Here is a 17,719-nt window from a genome sequence, read left to right on the forward strand (position 1 = left end):
TGTGTGTATGTGTGCACACGTGTATACCACAACTTTTTTATTCATCCATTGACAAACACTTAGATGGATTCCATGTCTCAGCTATTGTGAATAATTCTGCAATGAACATGAGGGTGCAGATCTTTTTGAGTTAGTGTAACTTAATCTTTAAGCTTAATATATTGTGAGCATCTTTTCATGTCTCCATCTAATTACATCACTTCTAATGACTACTTTGTAGTTCATTATATGAATCTTCCATGCTTTACAATCTAGTACTTTATATATAGGATTTATTTAAAAGGAAAAATAATGCTGCACATTGGTCTACATCTTTGAACACTTCTGCAATACTTCCTTTAGAATACATTTCTAGAACTGGAATTGCTGGGTCAAAAAGTGGGCATGTTTTGTCCTGGCCTGGTTTCTTAGTGTTTTGGAGCATCGTCTCTTGCACTAAAAGGTTGTGGAATCTATTCCTGGTCAGGGCAGATACCTAAGTTTCGGCCTGGTCAGGGCATGTACAAGAGGCAACCGATGGATGTTTCTCTCTCATATAGATGTCTCTCTCTCCCCGCCCTCCCCCCCGCCACTCCCACTCCCTTTCTCTCTCAAAACTAATAAAAATACATCCTCGGGTGAAGATTTTTCTTTTTTTTTTAAAGGTGGGCCTGTTTTAAGGCCTTTGAAAAGTATTCTCGACTGCTTTCCAGAAAGGTTGTTCTGGTGTCTAACTCTTGTTCCAGTGTCTGAGGATTGCATTGGTTTCCCCGAAAACTTCCCAGCACTGAGTGCCGTGAGTCTTTTGATCGCTGAGACCCCAGTTGGAATCATATACTGTTTAAGTGCGTTCACTTATGAAGGAGGTTGGTTGAAGTCTTTTCTTTGTTTCCCACCATTGGACTAGTTTCCCGAGCTGGAGATTTTCTCCTCTGCCTCCTCCAGCCCGATCTCTGCCTGGATCGAATGCTGGATCTGGGAAGTTTTTCCTGCCCCACCCTCCGCTGGCACAGACCCAAACACATCCACTCTCCTCCTCACTTGCGCGGGTCCTGGCCAAGGCCCTGGGAGGGATCCTAGGAGTGTGTTCACGTGGTTATGGTTTCTATTAAATTTTTGAAAGTAAGATATATTATGTATTCCCCCCCACCCTCTTAAACACCCCCCTACTCACAGTAAATTTTAGGCCCCAAAAAAGCTGGATCTGCCCCTGCCTGGGACATGTTAGGTGTTCAAAACAAAGTTGAATTGAATGAAACTCATGAAGTTTAACGCCTTTTTTTTTTCTTTTAGCATTTAGGCAAGGAGCCTTTTTTGTTCCTCCGAGGCTTGGTTCCTGGTAGGCTCATGAAATATATGGTAGCAGTGAAAGAAATACTCTCGGAAGGTTTTTAACAGTTCAGATAAATTTTGTGTGCAGTACATGTGTGCTTATGCCATCATGTGTTCCCAAACGTGCTAGCCGGAAGTCGCAAACCTATTTTGGCCCGATCCCGATTTCCTGTGATAGCCCAGTCAAGCCTCTCAGTGCCCAGACGGCCTCTGTGCTACCTCACTCCGTGGCGCAGGCCCTGCAGAGCCTGTGCGCTGGGGAGGAATCTTCTGGAACCCTCCTTTCTATGTCTTGAAAATGTGCCCAACCTGAGTAATGGGGTCTTCAGGGGGGGTTTGTTTACTTTTCTAGTTTTCCCCATTTCCTAAACTTAGTTGAAGTGTGTGTTTAATAACAGGGTGGAGAAAACACCCCAATACACTTTTTGTCGAACAGAACGTTTCTGACTTGTTCTTCGTGAGAGATGAGGCCTGGAGAATCAGGGCAAACATACAGGCGTTAATGTGACTGCAGGCAGCTCACGTTTGGGACGGAGGTCGGACAGCAGGTGCTGCGTTCTCACAGGTGCCCTAGAATTCGCTCGAGCCCTGTTATTGGAGCACTGAACACTAGGACATAAAAATGTCTCTTCGTTACCTACGCACCTTTGGAAAGCACTGTAGGCTGCTGTCCAGTGTTTCGGAAGACAGTGTTTGGGGTACAATAAAAAACTGGCAGCCAGGGGTGAGGTGGGACTTCGAGTAGCCAGCGCAAGGAGCAAATAGAATCCGAAGAGGCTGAGCCCAGTGTCCAGCAAAGTTTATGAAAGCAAGAAGCAGAAGCTGAGAAATTGCTAATGGAATAGAAAAGCTTGTAAACATAGTGAAGACATGTGTTTTTTGCCCTGGCTGTTGTGGCTCAGTTGGTGGAGCTTCGTCCTGTACGCCAAAAGCTTGCAGGTTGGATTCTGGGTCTGCGCACATGCCCAGGTTGTGGGTTCGGTACCCGGCCAGGGTTCCCCAGTTGTGGTGCCCTGGTCGGAGTGCGTGCAGGAGGCAACTGAGCACTGTTTCTCTCTCACATTGATATTTCTCTCTCTCTCTCCCTGTCCCGTCCTTTCTCTCTAAAATCAGTAAAAGTATATTTATTAAAAAGAAATTTGTTTTTGTCTCAGCCTTAAGTCTTCCTTGAGAGAAAAGATATGTAACCAGTGTGATGTGTGTGACAGGGCAGGGAGGGGTACAGACTAGTGAGACTCTAGTCTGACCTGCAGAAAGGGAAAATTGGGTAAGTTGTTGAGAAATCTCCCACTGATTAAAATCACGAGTGACAAGTTCAAGCAATAAAGACAGTCTTTGGCATATGTTGGAACAGGTTTACTATAAAAATCAGTAGCCTCACTTACTTGGTGCTCAGACACTATTTGCAGCAGCCCTAGGGTGTATGACAGCGAGTTTTCAGCTTTTTGCTGGAATCTGGGACCCCAGGGGACACACTCTGTGTTACTGATGAGGCCCCCTCTTTCTGGTTTGCTCCCTCTCAGGGCAGCCACCTGGAAGTCCTTGTTGTGGCCATGGAGACACTGAGAGACTTGAACCTGTGGTTTATTTGCTGTATTTTAAAACTCCTGAACACCTTTGTTACGTTTCCTGCTATCAGTTATAGTCTCTGTGCGGAATCCTTTCCTCCCCACCCTCCTGGGGGGAAAATTCTGTGTGTCAGGGACTCACTAAATCAGAGAGATGATCAAACAGCCTTAGGAACAGTGAGAAGTAGCAATGAGCACGCACAACGCGAGCTGGAGAGATGTGGCCGCCGTGTGGGTACCTTTTGTTCTTGGCCTAGAGGTTTGGTAGGAAAAGTCCTCTGGGATTTCAACAGCAGTTGTCTGATGTCATGTGTAAATATTGTCTTTTGCAGTTGCTTGCTCGGGGCCAACCTTTCAGTGAAAGTTGCTGCAGTGACAGAAGCTGGGATAGAAAATTATTTAGTGGCCTAGCGTGTTTAGTTTTGAAGTGGAAGACTTTGTACAACAGGTCCTCGAATAATGTTAATTGCATTGAACTTCGTTTTGTTATAATGCTGATGATATGGCCTGGAACTTAACTCTTGTTTATATCGTTCGCCTAAGGGAAAGCTGGTTTTGTTATACCTCATTTTGCCTAAAAGTCGCAGAACCTATTGATGACGTTAAATGAGGACTTAACTGTACCCAATTCCAATGAATAGGGCTCCCATTTTTTATTCTTGCCATAGAGATAGTGATGTTTTGCTCTGACATCAGGTGATATTAACACCACAGAAAGAGAAAAACTGGGATAAAAGTATGGAGAGAAGCCCTGGCCAGTGTGGCTCAGTCGTAGAGCATTGGCCTGTGTACCAGAGGGTTGTGGGTTCCATTCTCTGTCAAGGCCCTGTACCTGGGTTGCAGGTTTGTTCCCCGGCCCTGGGTCAGGTCGTGTGTGGGAGATAATCAATCAATGTGTCTCTCTCACATTTATGTTTCTCTCTCTCTCTCTCTCTCTCTCTCTCTCTCCCTGCCTCCCTCCCTGCCTCCCTGCCTCCCTCCCTCCCTCCCTCCCCCCCTTTCCTTGCAATCTCTCTAAAAATCAATGGGAAAAATATCCTCGAGTGAGGATTAACAAAAACAAAGCAAAAAAAAAAAAAAAAATAGGAGAGCCTTTAAATTGCTGTGGAAGGAGTTTGAACATATTTACCTGTCAGACTCTATTAGTTGACATGTAGAATATGGAGAATGAGCAATTTTAAACTTTAATACTTGAGTTTCCACGAGAAGGAAACAACAGGCAAATGTAATTTTAAAGCAAATACATACATTTAGTACATATATAATTTGGCCAATTTCAGTGTCCAGGACAGAGGAAAATCGGCGCCTCCAGGCAGGGGGATAAATTGCTGCCACCCCCCCCTCCCCCCACCAGGCTCTGAGACAGAAATTCACTAGGAGCCTCTAGGAAGATGGCCCGTCGCTCCCTCCGCACTTACTCTTTTACCCAAGGACTTTTTGAAGAACCTGCTCTACCAAGTGCCTGTTGTGTGTAAGAAACAGGAATTGATGTCGTGGCGAATAGGGAAGTGTGACCGTCCCTGCGCACAGGGAGTTTACACGTTTATGCACTCGAAAACAAAACCACCAGGGTAAAGCCGGGTGCATAAATGCCAAGCGAATGATACAATCAGCAGTCATTTGCTCCGGGAAGATCTTGCCAGGAATTCATCCGGGGGCCGGCCATGAGGGCCTCTGCGTGCGGGACAGCCAGACCTGCTTCCTCATCTGAGCTCACTTTGGGGGCGGGAGGTTTCTGGAGGTTTGGAACATGGCCCATCTTTCTTGGTACCAATTTTACTTGAGACTTGGAAGGAAGAGTTTGATATGAAAGTAAGCCCATCTTAAAAAAAGACAGCCAGCCTTTAGCTCTTTTTCTCCATTTAGGCAGGAAACTGGGAAGGCCCTGGATCCCTGGAGCAGTGAATTCTCTTGTCAGGGGAGTTTCAGGGGGAAGTTTGAGAAGCCGTGACGAGGGAATAGGAAAGGCCGGCCCTGAGCTGTCTCCTCTCCGTTCCCTAATGGCTGAGCAGGTTGAGGGGGAGCTGTTACTCTTTTGTGATAGAGGCCAACGGGGGTGCCAGGGCTTCCTGACTGAGCTGGATCGATCACGCAATGGAAAGGATTGGAGCGCTACTCCAAGCGTTTTTTCTGTAGCGTCATTCATGAGAAGCACGGGGGGCCTGCCGTGGGGTGGTTGCAGCTCCCTCTTCTTCAGGTGCGGTCTTTGGATCCAGCACGAAAGCAGTGCCCTGAAGTTGCAGAGCAGGTGTCTGCGTGGGTGAGCTGCAGGAACCAGGGCCTGAAGGGACTTGCATTCCACCCGAAAGCCAGTTCTTTGTGGCTGTGATTTTAGTGGGGAAAGAGTCCACGTTGGGGAGCAGCCCTGCCCACAGGTGGGTGATGCACAGACTTGAGCCGCTGTCCTCTGTGTCATCTTGGGTTGCCCCGTTTCATGTCTGGACTGGGGGTGTCACTGCTCTTCAAGGCGGTCGTGAGGCTGGAGAAGATGAGTCGCGGTGAATGTGTGTTAGGGATCAGTTAATGGTGGTGGAGGCTGTGCTGCAGATAAGGCTCTAATATCCTTGGGAGGGAAGGGGGTGGCTATTTCTCAAGGGAAAAGTCTGGGCCCAGGCCTCCCAGGCAGGTTCTCTCAGAACACGTGTCACCCTTGATGGTCTGGTTAGGAATTAGAGCGTCTCCACCATAATTGCTCGAACCATTGTCCCTTACTCAAGAGAAGCCTGTGGGTTGTTAGGTACAGATGGACACTAGACCCAATACATTCCTGCAGACTTTTCTTTGAAAGAGTTTATTCATTTTGATTGTGATAAAACGTGTACTGTAACATTTTCCATCTTAATCCATTTTAAGTGTAGAATTAAGAGGCATTGACTACATGCCCAGTGTTGGGCGACCATTGTCACCACCCATCCACAGAACTGTTCATCTTGCAAAACTGCAACTGTGCTTTTTTTTTAAAAAAAATATATATTTTATTGATTTTTTACAGAGAGGAAGGGAGAGGCATAGAGAGTTAGAAACATCAATGAGAGAGAAACATCGATCAGCTGCCTCCTGCACATCTCCCACTGGGGATGTGCCCACAACCAAGGTACATGCCCTTGACTGGAGTCGACCCTGGGACCTTTCAGTCCGCAGGCCGATGCTCTATCCACTGAGCCAAACCGGTTAGGGCAACTGTGCTTTTTAAACAAGAACTCCCCATCCCCCCTCCCCCAGCCCTGACAACCACCATCCTGTGTTCTGCCTCTATGAATCCGGCTCCTCTGGGTCCCTCCGATAAGTGGAGTCACCCCGTATTTGGCCTTTGGGGGCTGATGTATTTCACTGAGCATTATGTCTTCAGGGTTCATCCAGAGCACATGTTCTTTGTTTTGTTGTTGCTCTTTTTTTCCCTATTTCTTGGTCTTATTACAGAAGAAATACATGTTTGTTTAACAGTCTTTCATCCATTTAGAGGAGAATGGAAGAGCCCATCATGCTTTTGCTCTTGTAGTGTTTGTGCTTCTGCGAGGCCGCATCTTCAAGCAGAATGGCTTGGAGGAAAGCCCTGTGCATACCAGGGCCTGTGGTCTTCTCTTTGGATGAGAAAGAAACCGTTGAGTGTGTGTTGAAGACGGTGAGAAATCAAGTGTGAGTCTGTTTGGGACTGTGGTGAAGGAGTGGGGGAGAATGTGGAACAGTCAAGTGGGAACCCTCAACCACCTTTTATGAAATGGGACATTCTCACCTTTGAAGCTTCAGCTTGTGGGTTTTGAGTTCCTGTTTTGTGCCCTTTAATTTCAACTTTCTAAGTTCATACGTTTGTAGTAAATAGGTGGCCTGGCTTTCGTGATGTGCTAATACCAGGCGACCTCAGAAGGGTAGTCCCTTTCTTTCCACGGGGGGTGGGTTGGGAGGGGAGCTTTGTGCCGAGCGCCTGGGGAAGGAAGGGACCCAGGGTGGAAGTGAAGGCAAATGCAAAGCCAAGAGGGCCTGCTCTCTGGTCCCCTGAGACTTGCTCGGTGAGGTGTAGCTTCCAGGAAGCCCCCCTGTTCCTTCTGCCTGAGCATCTGGTGCTCTGTCTGCCGAGTTCTCTGGTCTCGTGTGTGTCTCCACCCAGTGAGATGGAGTTCCTTAAGAGCAAGATCCTGGTGTTATTTTTACAAGTAAATGCTGTTTCCCCTGCACTTAGCTGGGTGCTTTAGCCCTAGATCTTCTTTAATAAATGTGTCCTCCAGTGGATGGAGCGCCTGCCCAGCAGGTGGTCCTTCCCATGTCTCATTCTGCACCGGGCCCATCCTGATTCTCACCTCAGTTCGGACTCCTGTCTTCTTCTTGCACCACCCTCCCTCCTGGCTTCCCCACCCTCCCACTCCCACAGAGCACTTTCCATACGGGTTTGCTTGAGGCCCTGCCTCGGTTACCTTTGGTGAGTTAGACAGGGCAGAGGAAACCCCGCCACCTCTGCCGGGGTGCAGCCCCCTGGGCTTCCCCACAGCCACTCTGGTACTTGGTGGTTAGTCTTTTTAGGACTTCAGGACTGAGAAGGTTTTTATGGCTTCATCTGTTCACTTAACCATTATGTAATATTTCTTTTTAAAGTTTTGTTTTTTTTTTAAATTTCAGAGGGAGGGAGAGGAAGATAGAGCTAGAAACATCAATGATGAGAGAGAATCATTGATTGGCTGCCTCCTACATGCCCCCCTACTGGGTATCGAGCCCGCAACCCAGGCATGTGCCCTGACCGGGAATCAAACCATGACCTCCTGGTTCACAGATTGATGCTCAACCACTGAGCCATGCTGGCTGGGCCACCATGTAATATTTCTATGGTGCTGTGTTTTCTTTGGTCTAAAAAATACCTAAACACCATGCGACTATAGGATTACCTGTATTTTTTTTTTTTTGCCTTTATTGTGTCTTTAGCATTTGATGTCAAATTAAGACCTGAAATAGAGTTTCCTGTGAATGTCAATCCCAAATATTATGTCAGCAGTTGGCAAACCACATTCATCAAAACTGCCAGAATTATGTTGCTTTTCAACCAGAAGTATTTGTGAAACTTAGGAATTTCCTCTGTCTCCATTGCTGTCTGTTGAATGAAATTCCTTTCAGAAGATAGGAGGCCAGGCAGTGTGCCTAAAGCTAGAGGTGGGGACAGTTGTCTCAGGAATGAAATGGGGAGGGGAGAGAGACATAATAAAATTAAAAAGTTTAAAGGGAAACAGCCCAGTCTTGTGTAGCAGGAAGCCAAATCTGATGCAAGTCTGAAGGTAAGACTTGAGGTAAGAAGAAGAGGAAGTCTCTAGGAGGAGGAATTAAGGTTTTAGAAATACAAAGACTGAAATTTGCACAGGTGGTTGGCTAACAGTTGTGAAGGGTGTGCTGAGGAGAGCAGTCTGGAGGAGGTTAGCTGCTTCTAACTAGCCTCAGGTTTTGTAGTTGAATTTTTATGGTTGACTAACAATGAACACTGTTACTGATTGCATTGTGGGAAAAGGTCTGCAGTTAGCTAGTGTTAAAAGAAAATTAAGATTGATGTCCAGATCAGGGCCACACCCATAAAGGAAGCTACACCCTCATCCCTGCCGTCAGCCTTATGGATTATACTGAAAGTTTTCTTGTTTTTTTAGGCCAGGCTCAGGAATCCCAAAGGATCCAGACAATCAGAAAAGGCCTCAAGAGAGCCAGTGAAGGGAGTCCATTCTAGTTGACTATCAGCCCTGCCCTTACTTCACGACATAGTTTTCTCATGATATTTCTCATTACAAAATTCATGTTTGTTGCAGCAAGATTAGGTAATTCATAAAAGAACAAAGAGGGTGGAAATCATCAGTATCCCACTGTCTTAAGAGTGTTGTACCAGCACATCTCCCTGTCGGTATGCCAGGCTGTCTTCCTGCCTTTCCCACATTTCCCTCCTGTTGACTTTTGCCATCTCTCCTGCAGAAAGGCTAGTGGGGAATTTGGCCACTGGCTGGGCTACATTGCCTTTCTCAAAGTTTTGCACCCTGAGAATTCCCGCCCAGGGCACGTGGTCCCCGCAAGGACCCTGGTGGACCTGCCTGGGGTCACACGCAGGTCCTGTGGCCAGGGAGGCCGAGTCTCCCATCAGAAGGACCGAATGGCCAAATGCCATGGCTACCCCCGATTGGCAATCCAAGTCTTCTCCCACCGTACTTTGTAAATGGTAAGAAAGGCTCTCAAGAAAATGGTTGCTAATCATAAGCACACATGTAGAATTCTTCATGGATGACATTGCTTGCAGGTAAGACGTGTTCTACGGAAGCTTATATTTTTATTTGTTCCATGTATCCTATTTTGGAGGCAGCTTCTATAATAACGGAGTATGCTTTTTGGGGGGTCTGTCTTATGGGACTTTTGTCTAATGGCCCGTGGATTGGTTGGTAGGAGGCCTGGGTTTGTTTCTCAGTTGGCTTTTAACCAGATGCTTGATCTAGGGCGAGTGGTCCTCTGGGTTTCCATGTCCTGGCCTGGAGGAGAGAGTTAGACCCTGCGGTCTGTCAGGCCACTTCTGACATCAGATTCCAAAGCTCTGGCTTGATTTGACCACTTTATAGCATTTGCAGGGTCTGTAGCTGTGTCATAGGTTTTGTGCAATATCGTCATTGCTGTGATTTCTTTGGTGCCTTCGGCCAGGATGTAACCCTTCCATTTGGAAGTCGTTCCCATGGGAACATATGATTGGCTTTATTTATGTTCTGGTTTCTAGGAATGTGCTGGGGAGGTAAAGCGGAGCCTGTCTCTGTGCTGGGCGGCTCTTTTTGTAAAGACCACACTGTTTGCACAGCGCTGCGTACTTAGTGTTGCTAAGTGTGCTCAGCGGCTCCCTGCCCAAGTACCTGACAGGCGCCCTTTCACTGTCCCTGTGTTAGTTTTTCCTGCCTTAGGGGACCACCTTCACTTCGTTTCTCTTCCGTTTCATCTTCTTGGTACCATATTTTTAAAGGCTCCTTTGATTTTTGGTCCTGTGTGTTGTTAGAGTGCCAGCTGTCTATACTGTTAACGTGAGCAGCTGCTTTTCCCCTTGATCTGGGCTGGATTTCCTTGGCATGTGAAAGACATCACCGGCGAGGCCCTGGGCCTGCATTCGCGCTCCGAGCTCTCCTGTCTCTGCAGCCGAGAACAGGGTGGATACGGATGGCTTTTTAGAATGGGGGCTGGTGGGAGGGAAATGTCAGAGCCTCAACTTACTTCCAGATTTTGGCATTCCATAATATAAAACAGGTTACAGCCTGCTTCTTCAAAGGGAGGGTTAGTTAGTTGTAAAAATGGGAATTTATTGATAGGGAGAACTAGGATATGAAAACAGAACAGAGGAAGGCTGCCTGTGAGCTCCTAGCAGTTGGCGTTGATAGATTTGTGTGGGTCGAGAAACATGTTTTATATTTACTGTATTCTTTTCTAGAGACCGGAGAAAACTGTGGTATGTTTGAAAATATTGAAAAAAGACGGCTGGTTTTTAAAATAGAGTGTACAGTCTGGTTGCAGTAATGCAGATAAACTCATTCATTCACCTGTGGAAATTTAGGGGGAAACCTCTAGGCTTAAAAACACCAAAACCGTTAAAAACAAGGTGAGAACAAGTGTTCGATTAAAAGCAAGGAGAGGAGGAAAAGGCTTACTTTAGAACTTAGGAAGGAAATAACGTTCTCACTTCCATTTTCTCCCAGGTTCCTCTTTCAAATCCCGGTCTTGTCTCCTAGGTTCCCTTCCCAGGCCTGTCTCCTAAGGTGTTTGTATCAAAGTTGCTGTATCGAGCAAGACAGTAATCACGTACACCTCAGTTGTAGAGTTTCCAAGACTTAAGAAATAGTGTGGGGGGAACAGCCCTGGCCAGGTGGCTGTTTGGAGCATCATCCCGTGCACCAAAAGGTTGCAGGTTCTATTCCTGGTCAGGGCACATACCTAGGTTGTGACACATTGAGATGCTTCCAATCAATGTTTCTCACATACTTGTTTCTGTCTGTCTGTCTGTCTCTCTCTCAAATTAATAAAAGCGTATCCTTGGGTGAGCATTAAACAAAAAAAAAAGGAAATAGTGGGGAGCCAGGCCTCCTTCGGAGAGTGTGTGTGTGTGTGTGTGTGTGTGTGTGTGTGTGTGAGAGAGAGAGAGAGAGAGAGAGAGAGAGAGAGAGAGAGAGGAGATTTTGAAACAATCAGCTGTGGGTTCTTATCTGCTGTTGTCGGTCACACCAGGCTTTGAGGTTTTGCCCCCTTTCTGTAGGGCAGCTGGGTATTTATTTAGTCTGGTCTGGAAGGATTATATCCTCTGGAATCAGGAGGCGGGATCGCTGTCCAGAGGGCGCCAGGTTCCCCTCATCGGTCTCCTCTGTTCTGTGGTCACTGGTGATTTCCAGGATATTTTGTGATTAATTTTATCTCGGTGCTTAGGGGAAATGACACTTCATCTAGTGTCCGTGAACTTTTGACTTTCATCTCTAGATGGTGGAAATGTTTTGTTCCATATAGACTTGGTTATCATTACAGTAGTAAAAGAAATGATTGGTTATTTTGAGTTTCCTATTTAAGGCATACTTCTAAAGTGAGTGTGGTAGGTGAGATGGAATCCTTTTACAAAAAAAAAAAAAATGAAAGTAAAAATTTTCCACTTAAAACAAATTAGCAAGCTTCTGTGGGTGCCTCTTCCACCTTCTGCATAACGTGAAGAGAAACTCCAAGTGTGTGTTTCCACTTACTAAGAGTGAATATGTAAAGTAAGAGGCCTGTGTGGACACCTTATTTAGAAACAGATGCTGCTGATTTGGAGGGAGTGGGTTGAAAACGGTGAAAAACCAATGAGAAGAGAAAGCGGAATCCTCAGGCAGGGGGTGGGGGGAGTCTTAATGCCAGCACAAATATGATATCAAGTGAAATCTAGACATAAAAATAGTTTACTCAGAGGAGAAATTAAGTTCAGAAATCAGGGGTCCATGTGCAACTTGTATCACACCTGAGGTGTACTCTCTGGCCTGACTCCCTGTGTGGGGAACGGGTTCATTTGCTTTAAAGATCTTCCTTCATTTCCCACCCTGCCCAGGTAGCTGTGGGAGATTTTCCGTATTTGACATATGCCCATGATTTGAAGTCACACAGTGTATTGTATTAAGTAAGATCTGATTGCAAAAATGGACTCTGTGGGCTGTTACACAAGATGTTGCCATATGTTGCTTTCTGGAGACCTCACACATGCTTTAAAAAAAGGACAGCTCTCATCATTTCAAATCTGAGTAGCTCTTAGTTCATATTGTTGTCAGGTAGTCTGTTTGCAGCATCTATAATTCTTGCTGTCTCTGTTGTCCTTTTGTCTTAAGTCTCTGTTGCTCGTCTGAGAATATCAAGTCCTTGTGGTCAGGGTTTTTTACTTGCTCTTAGCACCAAAGGCTGAGTTGGACATATGGTCCAGAAAAGACTTGTATGTGAAAAAATGCTGGTTGCATTTGGGCACATGCTGATAATGTGATTATTAGAATTTTCCAGGGAAGGTGGTATTAGTATATTTTGTAGTCATCCTATCCGCTTAGTTCAAGAGTCATTCATTTGGTGAATGATAGGATTTGGGGGCATACAGCCAGTTTATTGGATGATAAGAATCAGGAGCCAAAAAAAACCCAAACAAACACACAAAAAAAACAAAAAACCCACAAACAAACACACACTCAAAACTAGACAGGCTGGCCTTAGCCTGTTTGGCTCAGTGGATAGAACTTCAGCCTGCGGACTGAAGGGTCCCAGGTTCGGTCCCGGTCAAGGGCACATGCCTGGGTTGCAGGCTCCATCCCCAGTAGGGAGTGTGCAAGAGGCAGCTAATCCATGATTCTCTCTCATCATTGAAGTTTCTATCTCTCTCTCCCTCCCCCTTCCTCTCTGAAATCAATAAAAAAATACGTATTAAAAAAAACACAACAAAAAAAACTAGACAGGCTGCATGATGAGCTGAATCAAAGAAGAAGAAATGCAAAAGATGTCATCAGGCTCAGTCCTGGGATCTGTATTAGCAGTTGTCTGCACGGGAAGGGGCAATGGAGAGGAAAAGGCCAGAGGAAGGAAGGTAGGTGTGGGAGACTTGGGGTGTTAGAGACAGCTGGACAGTGAGTGAGGCCTTAGTCTGTTCGAGTTGGGTCCTCTGTTCAGGGTAGGCGGTCATGCTGGAGTCAGTTCTGGTGGCTGCTCTTCTGTGAAGCAGCTTCAGAAACATATTTCATTAACGCAAAGTGTAGCAGGAAGTGAATGATTCTTCCCAGGATCCAGCTTAGAGCATATTGGCATAGGACCAGGAAAGGTGACAGAGGCAGCTTCCCGGTCCTGGGGTCACAGCTGGCAGGATGTTCCTGACTCAGTAGACCAGGGCAGCTTCCTGAGGTGCCCCACCTTCCCCATGACAGAGGCACCAGCACCCTTGGGGGCCAGTTCCCTGTTGTTTGGGAGTCCTTCCTGGAGGCCCAGCATAGAGCCTGCTCCCTCGAACCTTTCAACAATCACATAAATATCAATTCCCCGTGTGAACATCCCTTCCTGCTTAAAATAGCTAGCTTGTTTCCTGCAACCTGGCTCTCCCTGAGATGGAGGAATTTTATAATGGAAATGAGCTGTGTTAGAAACGAGGTGTCTCTGGAAGGGTCCTGGAATGAACAGCAGAGAGATGGATAAATGGGTCTGTGGATCCCAAATGCACACCTGCTTTCCTAATGGAAGCAGGGACGGTGGAGTTCCTTGGGGGAGCTGTTCCCCAAATCCATATTTGCAGGCTCTGTCCCCAGATATTCTGATTCAGGAAGAGCTCGTGAAGTCCTAGGGGTGTGTGTGTGTGTGTGTGTGTGTGTGTGTGTGTGTGTGTTGTTTTGTTTTTTAAGGTTGCTCCTCGTTATCTCTGAGAGGCCCCAAATTGGGCCCACATTTCTTGACTCCCTGAGCTGGTGCTCATGATGATTTTTTTTTTAAGGGAGGAGGAAATGTTTAGGAGCTACACATTTTTAAAGATTCCCCTGCTAGGGATTCACCTTTTCTTGAATTTAAAGTGATGAATTCTGTAACTGATGCCAGATGTGGCAGTCTTTCTAGTGTAGGGTGTACAGGATGTCCCTGTTTTGTTATTACTAGAGGAAAGAAATATATTTCGAAAGTGTCACTGAATACAGCATAACAATTGAGTTGTTTGTCATGAGAGTTAAAAACTTAGCTGAACACTTTATATACAGTATTTCACTGAATAACTATGGCCCTTCGCAATATAATCCCCTATCTCATTGTAGCAAGTACAGTTACAGTATTTTAGTATTTTTTTTAAATCTCTGTTTATAGCTAAAGGAAAACCACAAGGAAAGCTATTTAAAATAGGGAAATGCCTCCTCTGAAGAGGGGTCAAGGGATTATCTGGAGAACGGGCAAAGTCAGAGTAATTGAGTCGTATGGGAGTGCACTGAGCTCTGGAGGTCAGGTGGTTTAAAGATCAGGGTTCGTGTGCTCATGAAGATTAATATGGAGATGGAGATAGCTGGGGAGAGAGCGCGTCTTGTGTAAGCACTTGCTCTGCTCTTATTTGATTCTTTACCACCTCCCTCCCCTCACCCCAAACCCCCGCCCCCCCCCAGTACCAAAACTAGTCTTGAAGTCTGCCCTTCTCTTCATCTTCCATGCTGGCTCACAGATGAAGAAGGAAGTCGCCGTTCTTCCCAGGTCTCCTTGTGCCTACGTGATTGACATGTCGAGAACTGGAGTCCTCTTAGCAGCAGGGGTTCTATGTCAAATGGGCCTCCTCGGGAGGGCAAGCTGTTCTTCCTCTGCAGCTGCCAGGCTGCCTGAAATTAGGCAGAAGGAGTCTGCGTTTGGATAATAGGCAGGAATTAGGCTGCATAATGATGGGAAATGTGGCCGGCCCTAATCAGAGGCATCTGCATACGGCATTTTCGCTGTGTAGGGGGCGTCTGTGTGCACAGGAAGGAAGTATGAGCACATGTATGAGAAGATGCAGAAAGCGCCTCCTCTTCCCTTTCCTACGCTGAATCCTGATGAATGCTTGATGTTGGAGGCTGGCATGTGTGCTTGCTTTTGGTTCTTTTTGTTTTTTTTTTCAACAGCTTTATGGAGATACAATTCACACACCATGCAGTTCACTCATTTTAAGTGTGTGGTTCACTGCGTTGTGAGTATAGCCACAGGGTTGTGCAGCCATCACCACAATCTAATTTGAGAACATTTCTGTCTCTCTTAGAAGAAGCAATTGGTTTTATAAAGATGCAGACCACCCCCCTTGCTTTTTTTTTTTTTTTTTTTTGGTGAGGATTCAGGTTCATCCTTTTTCTCAGAAAGCATTTGTTTTTATATAGAGTCATAACATGTATTTTAATATTCCAAAGGTCACTTGATTTCATGAATTACATTTGAGTTACTGGGTTCATCTAACTACCAGTTGGGACCTTTTTGATTACAGTCATTTAGCGTGAGCATTAAAAGGGATTTATTAGCTCTTATGACCTGGAAGAAGGAGGGTTGTTGGCCTTAGGAGTAAGTGAATTTGGGGATTCTCTCTCCATCTCTCAGATCTTCTATCCCCACATTGGGCACATTCACACCTTTTCCAGCTAGGGGGCTAGCTGTGGGGGTGGGGTACATATCTGCACCCCATTGATGCTTGAAATAGGGGTGCAACTGCAGAAGTGAGGCTGAGGGTCAGATGCAGGCCGCACCTCAGCTTGCCTCTATTTTTGTGTAACTGGTATTTGTAGATACTAAAGGTTTTGATTTACAGTGGGAACTATGGCCTGGAGTGCTTACAGAGTGGTGAGAGCAGGACAGGTATCAAGGAGGGAATTGGTGCTTGCTTTGGCAGCACTGGAACGGTACGGATAAGTTTAGCATGGCCCCTGCACAAGGATGACACACACATTTGTGAAACATTCCTTATTAAAAAAAAAAAAAAAAGAGGGAATTGAAGGTGGTGAGGTCACGGGGGAGAGTGTGGCACTCAGTTCACGTGAGACCTTGGAAATGGGGAGTCATCACGGGGTTTGGAGCGGAGCAGGGATCTGAATTAGGATTTAAGAAGCTGCCTGGCTGGTGTTGAGCCTAGACTGCAGGGAGACCGCTTGAGGCTATTGTAGTCAATAGTCAAGAACTCAAAGAGATGTTGGTGCTTCGACCAGGGTGCAGGTGGTGAGGTTCTGGGTATGTTTTGAAAGCAGAGCTCACACAAGATTTCCAGTAGGTTGATCTGGGGTATAAGGCAGAAAACAGACAAGGATGATTGATTCCAAAATTATTGGCTTCAACAACTGAGCCACGATGGCTGTGGGTTGAGGTAAAGTCATGGGTGTTGGTTTAGACTTTAAAAAATATATATATTTTTATTGATTTCAGAGAGGAAGGGAGAGAAGGAGAGCAATATCAATGATGGGAGAGAATCATTGATGACTGGGAGCCTGCAACTCGGGCACGTGCCCTGAGTGGGAATCGAACTGTGACTTCCTGGTTTATAGGTTGATGCTCAACTACTGAGCCACGCTGGGCTTGGTTTAGACTTTTAAAAAAATGTCTTTGAGACTTTCCAGCGAACCTGTGGGTGGGCACCCAGAGTGCTGGGACTGGAGAGAGAGTTGGGTCGGGTGTAAGCTCCGGTGATGTTTAGAGCCTGGAGATGGGATCAGATCACGGAATGAGTGGTTGTAGAGGGGGAAGGGAAGGCTTGGTAAAGAGGTGGTGGTGGTGGAAGGAGAAGCCCACAGAGACAGGAAGTAACCAGTGAGTAGGGAGTGTGGAGCAAAGGAACAAGAAAGTGGTTTCAGAATTGAAACTTTTGTTAGCTTTTAAGTAACTTATAAATGTGGAAATGTGTTCTTTGAATCCACACAAAGAAATAACTATTTAAGAAGAATGTACCTTCCTATGATCGCCCTTGAGTTTTCTAACAGCAACATAACTCCACACATTTGGAATATTCTCAAAGGTATCAAACTACTTAACAGTTTTGGAAAGCTGGGGGGAGGGGGAATGTCACTCATATCCCACCCATCCTAACACGGCCCCGTTTAATATTCTGCTAATCAGCTTCTCATCTTCCTCGGTAGGGTTTTTGGTTGTAATCATGTTGAACATGGCAGCTTTGTTCCCTTTTACTGACTTGTTGCCAGCACTTTTTTCATGTTGCGATTATTCTCTTCCAAACAGTGTTTCTCAGCAAGCTCTCCTTTTGGAGTCCACGTTCATCGGGACTCCAACAGCAGGGACTGAAGGGATAAAACAGCCTCTCTGCCAGCTGATGCTTGCTTTCCCCTCTCCTCTCTGCTGCCCGACTCACACTTCGCTTTGTCCGGAGATGGAGAGCGCGGGGAAGGTGTTAGTTAGCGAAGAACTAGGCTGAAAAGGAGACCTGGGAGCCAGCCTGGGGCAGGCCTGGCGGTGGGAGAGTAACAGCCTGCAGGGCTGGACAAAGGGAGAGTGAGCGGGTGGAGCGGGGCCTCTCCCCTACCCTGAGCCACCACAGGGCCATGCTTTCTTCGGTGACATCTTCAGCAGCAACACTTCAGTGCCTCTAGAATCTGAAAGAAACATTACAATTTAAAAGGAAAACCCTTCATGCACTATTTGCATATGAGTGGTGGCTGTATAATTAAGAACAATTAAATTCCCTGGGCTGAATGGAAAGGGAGGCTCCTGCTACTTGCAGCTGTGCCCCTGGAGTGCAGCCTGGAGCTGTCATCTCCCTTGAATTAAGTTTGGAGGCGGTCTGCCCGCCCCCACTACCCCCACACATGACATTCTGTTTTAGCCTGATTGGCTTCTGTAGAGTCCATGGGACTCAGTATGAAACTATTTTGCTTTTCCCCATGACCTTAGAA

At 46.2% G+C, this 17,719-nt stretch overlaps 1 protein-coding gene and 1 non-coding gene across 4 annotated transcripts in view; both read left to right on the forward strand.

Annotated features, from left to right (window-relative positions):
* The window catches only part of TMEM131L (transmembrane 131 like), a 145,318-nt gene that overhangs the window by 41,916 nt on the left and 85,683 nt on the right, over positions 1-17,719 (forward strand). The window lies entirely within an intron of this gene.
* On the forward strand, positions 15,685-15,793 carry LOC139011845 (U6 spliceosomal RNA). The gene has a single exon (XR_011471674.1). It is a non-coding gene; the product is annotated as a U6 spliceosomal RNA (small nuclear RNA).

This window comes from Myotis yumanensis, unplaced genomic scaffold, assembly GCF_028538775.1.
Source record: "Myotis yumanensis isolate MYYU_CA2020_CCGP unplaced genomic scaffold, mMyoYum1.0.hap1 SCAF_5, whole genome shotgun sequence".
In the NCBI taxonomy this organism is placed as follows: domain Eukaryota; kingdom Metazoa; phylum Chordata; class Mammalia; order Chiroptera; family Vespertilionidae; genus Myotis; species Myotis yumanensis.